This window comes from Bubalus kerabau, chromosome X, assembly GCF_029407905.1.
Source record: "Bubalus kerabau isolate K-KA32 ecotype Philippines breed swamp buffalo chromosome X, PCC_UOA_SB_1v2, whole genome shotgun sequence".
Classification (NCBI taxonomy): Eukaryota; Metazoa; Chordata; class Mammalia; order Artiodactyla; family Bovidae; genus Bubalus; species Bubalus kerabau.
In genome coordinates this window covers 104,233,910-104,240,402 of record NC_073647.1, presented here as the reverse complement: position 1 = coordinate 104,240,402, position 6,493 = coordinate 104,233,910, and positions in this window count along the sequence as shown.

The following is a 6,493-nucleotide window of genomic DNA, read 5'->3' as shown; positions in this document are numbered from 1 at the left end:
GGGTAAGGGAACCCAGGAGAACTGCTCTGCCATGTGGCTCACAGTCTCAAGTTTTATGGTGATAGGATTAGTTTCTGGGTTATCTTTAGCCAATCATTCTGGCTCAGAGTCCTTCCTGGTGGTGCAGGACTTGTTCAGCCAAGATGGATGCCAGCAAGAAGGACTCTGGGAGGTGGTCAGACATGTGGTATCTCCTTTTGACCTTTCCAGAACTCTTCCGGTTGGTGGTGGCTTATTAGTTCCCTGTTCCTTACCAGGACCTCCTGTTGTGTAAAACAACTCATGCAAATGGTTACTATTGTGTCTGGCCAGGGTGGCGGTTTAAGTCAGTGTGCTTCCCCTAACAGAGTGGGTAGCCTTTCCCTTCTCCAGGGGATCTTCCCAGCCCAGGGATCGAATCCAGGTCTCCCACATTGCAGGCGGATTCTTTACCAGCTGAGCCATGAGGGAAGCCCTATACTCAAGATACTTCTTGGGAATTGGGGCAGAGGGCTGGTTCTTCTGTAATTACTTTCAGCTGACAGTGGGCATACGTAGTCCTGCCTAGTAGAGCAGAAGTCTCTCTCCACCTGACTTAAACAGAGGTATTCTGTGCTTAAAACCAACATTCACCTCATAGTAACAACAATTTAGCCTGAAACTGTTGGACCCTGTCAGAGATGAAACAGACAGGGGCCAAACAGGAGGCCTAACAGAATGGTCATCACTGGGCCCCAGAAAAGGAAGGCAAAATTTGGCATGAGGTGTGACTTGGCATGGTGTGACTTTCTTCTGAATGATTGGTGGTGAAGTAATAGGGTGGTGGTGGTAGTTTAGTCACTAAGTCATGTCCGACTCTTGGACTATAGCCCACCAGGCTCCTCTATCTATGGGATTTTCCAGGCATGAATACTGGAGTGGTTTGCCATTTCCTTCTCCAGTGGATCTTATGGTGTTCCAGGAATCTAGCATTCAGCTTGAAGTTTCCATCCTCCACCTGGGTGGGGTCCCAGTTCTACACAACTCAAAGATATTGTTATACATATTCCTTGATTATGAACTAGGATCCTGCCCCAAGGCTGTAACACCACTTGACTGCTCCTCCCCTGTTTCTGTATCCCCTCCCTTCTCTGATTAGCAACTGTTTGAATCTGGCCTTTGGAACTCAGGGAAGGTCTGGATGTTGAATGAAGCCCATATCCTACCAAAAAAAATGGGGACACAGAAAGGATTTGTAGTCCAGAGCCCCAGAGTCTTGCTCAGTTTTAATTCAGGGAACTGGGCAACTATGGCTCTGGCAACTTCCTGTCAAGATGGAGCATGCTGCTAAGTCGCTTCAGTCGTGTCCGACTCTGTGCGACCCCATAGACGGCAGCCCACCAGGCTCCCCCGTCCCTGGGATTCTCCAGGCAAGAACACTGGAGTGGATTGCCATTGCCTTCTCCATGGAGAAGATGGAGCATAGTGCTGGCTCAATTTGGAGAACAGGCATTGAACTGAAAGTATTTCTGATTTCCAAGTGCTGGATCTGAGTCTTGTATGATTAAAATCTCAATCCCTTGACTGTGATTGTGGTGTAACAGACCAAATTACAAATAGTTGGAAGAATAACAAGTGGAATTTTAATAGACAAATTTCATTTCTTTTCAGGAGAATAAGCTTGAAACCCAGTCTGGACCTGGCACTTTGGGGAGACTTGTAGCCAGGTAGCCAGTTGTCTAGTCTTATGAGTAGGTTTTAACTTTTAATGGAGTATTAACATATAGATTATAGGTGCTATGGGTTCACAAAGAGTCAGACAAGGCTTAGGATGAAACCACCACCACAAACAGGATCTATTAGTTATCATACATCTCTCTTCTTTCTGTTAATGTATGATCTAAAGCAATTTCCTTGTCTAGAAATATAATAGTTACAAGAGGAGACCTTTAAAAAGTAAGGTTGCAGTTACTAGCTTCCAGCAGACATTGTTTTGAGAATGTCGGTGGCATCCAGCAGCATCCAAATCGAACACAGCTCAGAAAATTCAAGTTCTTAGCAATACAAGGACCTGCCTGAAATTACATGCATAGTGTTACCTAGTTATTTCCTTGGATGTCTGAACCATAACTACACAATTTTTACTTTTAGTTGTAATATTCTCAATAGCCAAAGCAGATGTCACTGTTAACCATGTTAGTATTTCTCTAGGTATAAGAAGTTGTAAGAATTGGGACTCATAAAATCTTCTGAAAATATCTAACTCTCTGAAGAGTGCCTTGTTCTTGATCTCCACCCTGAACTCCTTTCAGGGGGTGTTGAAGGTCAGCAGCTACAGTGACCATGATTTAATCTTTGCAGAGGCAGATGGCAAGGACCTCTTCATGGTAATAAATTTGACCATGGTTTGCAGGGAGATGGGAGGGGGCACATTTCATGACCATTTCATCCCACAGTGCTGGGAATGTTCTTTCCCAGGTGTGGCAAAGGTAACTCAATGTGTTGTTAGTGAACTAGGCCATAAAACAATATCCAAAATTCTCTGGACCACCTGCCTATATAAGCCTCTTCTGGCCTAGGAAAATATTTCCTCTTATTGTTCCCAAATCTAGAGTTACACTGTTACAATCACTGATCTCATATGGAACTATATATTACTGTATCAGAGGCTCAGTAACACATTTGGTAATGTAAGAAAGATCAATTTTATAAAACAGGTGAAATATACATAACATAGCTAGCAGTATTAGTAAAATCATAAGTAATAATTAAGTCAAGAACTTCCATTAGGTCCATCCCAATAATATCCCACGTCACCTGACTTGGTCTATTCTGTTCCAATCTTGATCTTTCAGAGAAATTATATATTGGCATTGTCCACAATGCACACAGCCCAGTTTCTTAGTGTTACTAGACTGATTGGGCTTCCCTGGTGGCTCAGATGGTAAAGAATCTGCCTGCAATGTGGGAGACCTGGGTTTGATCCCTGGGTTGGGAAGATCCCCTGGAGAAGGGCATGGCAACACATTCCAATATTCTTGGCTGTAGAATCCCCATGGACAGAGGGTCCTGGCAGGCTACAGTCCATGGGGTTGCAAAGAGTCGGACATGACTGAGCAACTAAGCACTAGACTGATTACCCTTAGTATGATTTAATTGTTCCCAACATAGAGACTTTAAACTTAAATTACCATGGCTTGATGTTATCTACATAAATCCATCCCATAATTGTGGGATATTTTATTCCTTGGCTGAAACTTTGCTTGTTGCTTTGATTGAGCTTAAGTAATAGAAGAAAATATATTTACAGCCAGAGTCAGAGCAGGCATTAATTGGCCAGGTGAGGGAATTCCATCTGGTAATATCAACAGTGACCTGAACATAACTATAATTTTCCTTTTAAGGTAAATTTTCTCAGGGCCAACCAATTAGAGCCTTGGAGTACTGGAATTCACCAAGGTAACCCAGAAAGACTAGACACAGGTTAATTGGCCACAAACCCAACAATTGGATTGATTTCTAAAAATAGTTTAGGATCACACCTATGATAGAAAACCATTTGATTCATATGCAAATTTCCAAGAAGTCAAGAAAACATAAATGATCACACAAGTCATAAGTTGAGGATCTTGGGCAAGCTATCTATTTCTGATATTGTCTTCTTCTTGTCCTGGTGTAAGGATAGTTTCTCCTCTGTTTGAAAGTTATTTCCTCTCCATAGTCCAGTCCAGTGCAGGGGCCCTTTGTGAGTGGAAATTAATTCAAGAGTCAATTCCCATCAGTTTCACTGTACTTAGATAGTTAAGAGTACCTGAAAAGGATCCTTCCATTCAGGTTGGAGATAGTCCTCTAAATTATGTCTTTTTGCTGTTGCTGTTTAGTCTGACTCTTTTGCACCCCCATGGACCGTAGCCTCCAAACTCCTCTCCTCATCGGATTTCCCACGAGGCAAGAGTACTAGAGTGGGTTGCCATTTCCTTCTCCAGGGGATTTTCCTGACCCAGGGATTGAACCTGTGTATCCTGCATTGGCAGGTAGATTATTTACCACTGAGCCACCAGGGAAGCCCTATGTCTTTTTCAGTATGTGCAATCCCCTGGTTGTCAGTCATAAAGTATCTGATCCCATTCGAAAAGTTCTTTCTATAAATCTTTGCAAGAAGAATCTTATTACAAATGAGGTATGGAATGGAAGCTGTGCCTCTCACAGCCCATGGTAACACAGCTGCAAGTGCTCTTGATACACTCCAAAACTGAAAGCAAGATTCTCTGAATGTGGGACCTAGAAAAGCACATTTTGAGGGAGGTAAGAAGCACAGAGACTAACTCTGACAACTTCTTCACAATGCCTGGACCAGTCAGAAGTAAAGGCAGGCCTCTTCAAAGCAGGACTTTAAAAGCTCCCCAGCCCTGATAAAGTTAATCAAACATTTTCCAGTCGTATCCCCACTCCATGAAAAGTTTTGGAGTTGAGCCACCACAGATCCTTCTCTTTGTCCTTGAAGAAAATCCTTAATAAACAAATCCTGGGACCAGGGCTACATTTCTGATGACTCAATCCTCCCTGAGCACAGCTGGGTCCCATAGTAATTTACTTTATTGATTAACTTGGCTCTTGACTTACTCTTGATTTTTATTATGAGGCTGCCTTGGGGATTCTTTGGAACATGGAAATAGAGCAAAGGAAGCTATATGTTCTGTTAAATGAGGTGCATTGGGGCAAAATGGTCTCTACAGACCCTTCCAACTCTGATATTTGAGGATTCTAAGAGTTTCTCTTCCATAATTTCTCAGGGAAACTTGTGTGAATGAGGTAAGATCAGGGTGAGAAAACTTGATTTTTGCCAGAGCTGACAGACTCCAGCAGAGAAAGGAATGCTTTGGGCCAGAAAGGGCCCTGACAAGAGTCTGGAGGAGCTCAACAGTCCTTGGGTTTATTCCTGGAGGGTGAGACCCTGGCCTTTCACCTCTCTAAATGGAGAAGTGATCCCAGGCATCCTATTAGCAATGTGGTTGTGCTCAGTGTCAGCAGCTAGAAAAGGACAAGGGCTTCTGCTGAGCTGAAAGCCTAGCAAATAGTAGGAGAGGGATGACAGGAGTAAGAAAAGGAAAACATGATTATTTCCTGGCAGGCAGCATCACTGGTTTGATATTTCTGACAGTTTTAGTCTTTCTGAACATCTGGCCTCCATTTCACAAAGTTGCGAGCAAAACTCATCTGAGAGGTTACCACAGGGCCAGGCCTAGGCCAAGGTGAGGCAAAGAGAGGCATTTGCCTCAGGGACAAAATGTGAGGGGGGCACAAAAAAAATCTCAGTCATCAAAATGTTCTTTTAAAAAAATTTATTGAAGTAGAGTTCATTTACAGTTCAGTTTAGTTCAGTCGCTCAGTCGTGTCCGACTCTTTGCTGCCCCATGAATTGCAGCACGCCAGGCCTCCCTGTCCATCACCAACTCCTGGAGTTCACACAAACTCACGTCCATCGAGTCTGTGATGCCATCCAGCCATCTCATCCTCTGTCGTCCCCTTCTCCTCCTGCCCCCAATCCCTCCAAGTGTCAGAGTCTTTTCAATGAGTCAACTCTTTGCATGAGGTGGCCAAAGGACTGGAGTTTCAGCTTTAGCATCAGTCCTTCCAAAGAACACCCAGGACTGATCTCCTTTAGAATGGACTGGTTGGATCTCCTTGCAGTCCAAGGGACTCTCAAGAGTCTTCTCCAACACCACAGTTCAAAAGCATAAAATCTTCGGCACTTAGCTTTCTTCACAGTCCAACTCTCACATCCACACATGACCGCTGGAAAAACCATAGCCTTGACTAGGTGGACCTTTGTTGGCAAAGTAACGTCTCTGCTTTTGAATATGCTATCTAGGTTGGTCATAACTTTCCTTCCAAGGAGTAAGCGTCTTTTAATTTCATGGCTGCAATCACCATCTGCAGTGATTTTGGAGCCCAAAAAAATAAAGTCTGACACTGTTTCCCCATCTATTTCCCATGAAGTGATGGGACCAGATGCCATGATCTTCGTTTTCTGAATGTTGAGTTTTAAGCCAACTTTTTCCCTCTCCTTTCATCAAGATCTCACTTTCATCAAGAGCCTTTTTAGTTCCTCTTCACTTTCTGCCGTATTGGTAGTGTCATTTACAATGTTGTGTTAATTTCTGCTGTACAGCAAAGTGACTCAGATTGGGCTTCTCGGATAGCTCAGCTGGTAAAGAATCGACTTCCAATGCAGGAGACCCTGGTTCGATCCCTGGGTTGGGAAGTTTCCCTAGAGCAGGGATAGGCTACCCACTCCAGTATTCTTGGGCTTCACTGGTAGCTCAGATGGTAAAGAATCTGCCCTCAGTGTGGGAGACCTGAGTTCAATCCCTGGGGAGGGGAAATCCCCTGGAGGAGGGCATGGCAACCCACTCTGGTATTCTTACCTGGAAAATCCCCATGGACAGAGGAGCCTGGTAGGCTATAGTCCATGGCATCGCAAAGACTTGGACATGACTGAGCGACTAAGCACACACACACATACACATATATA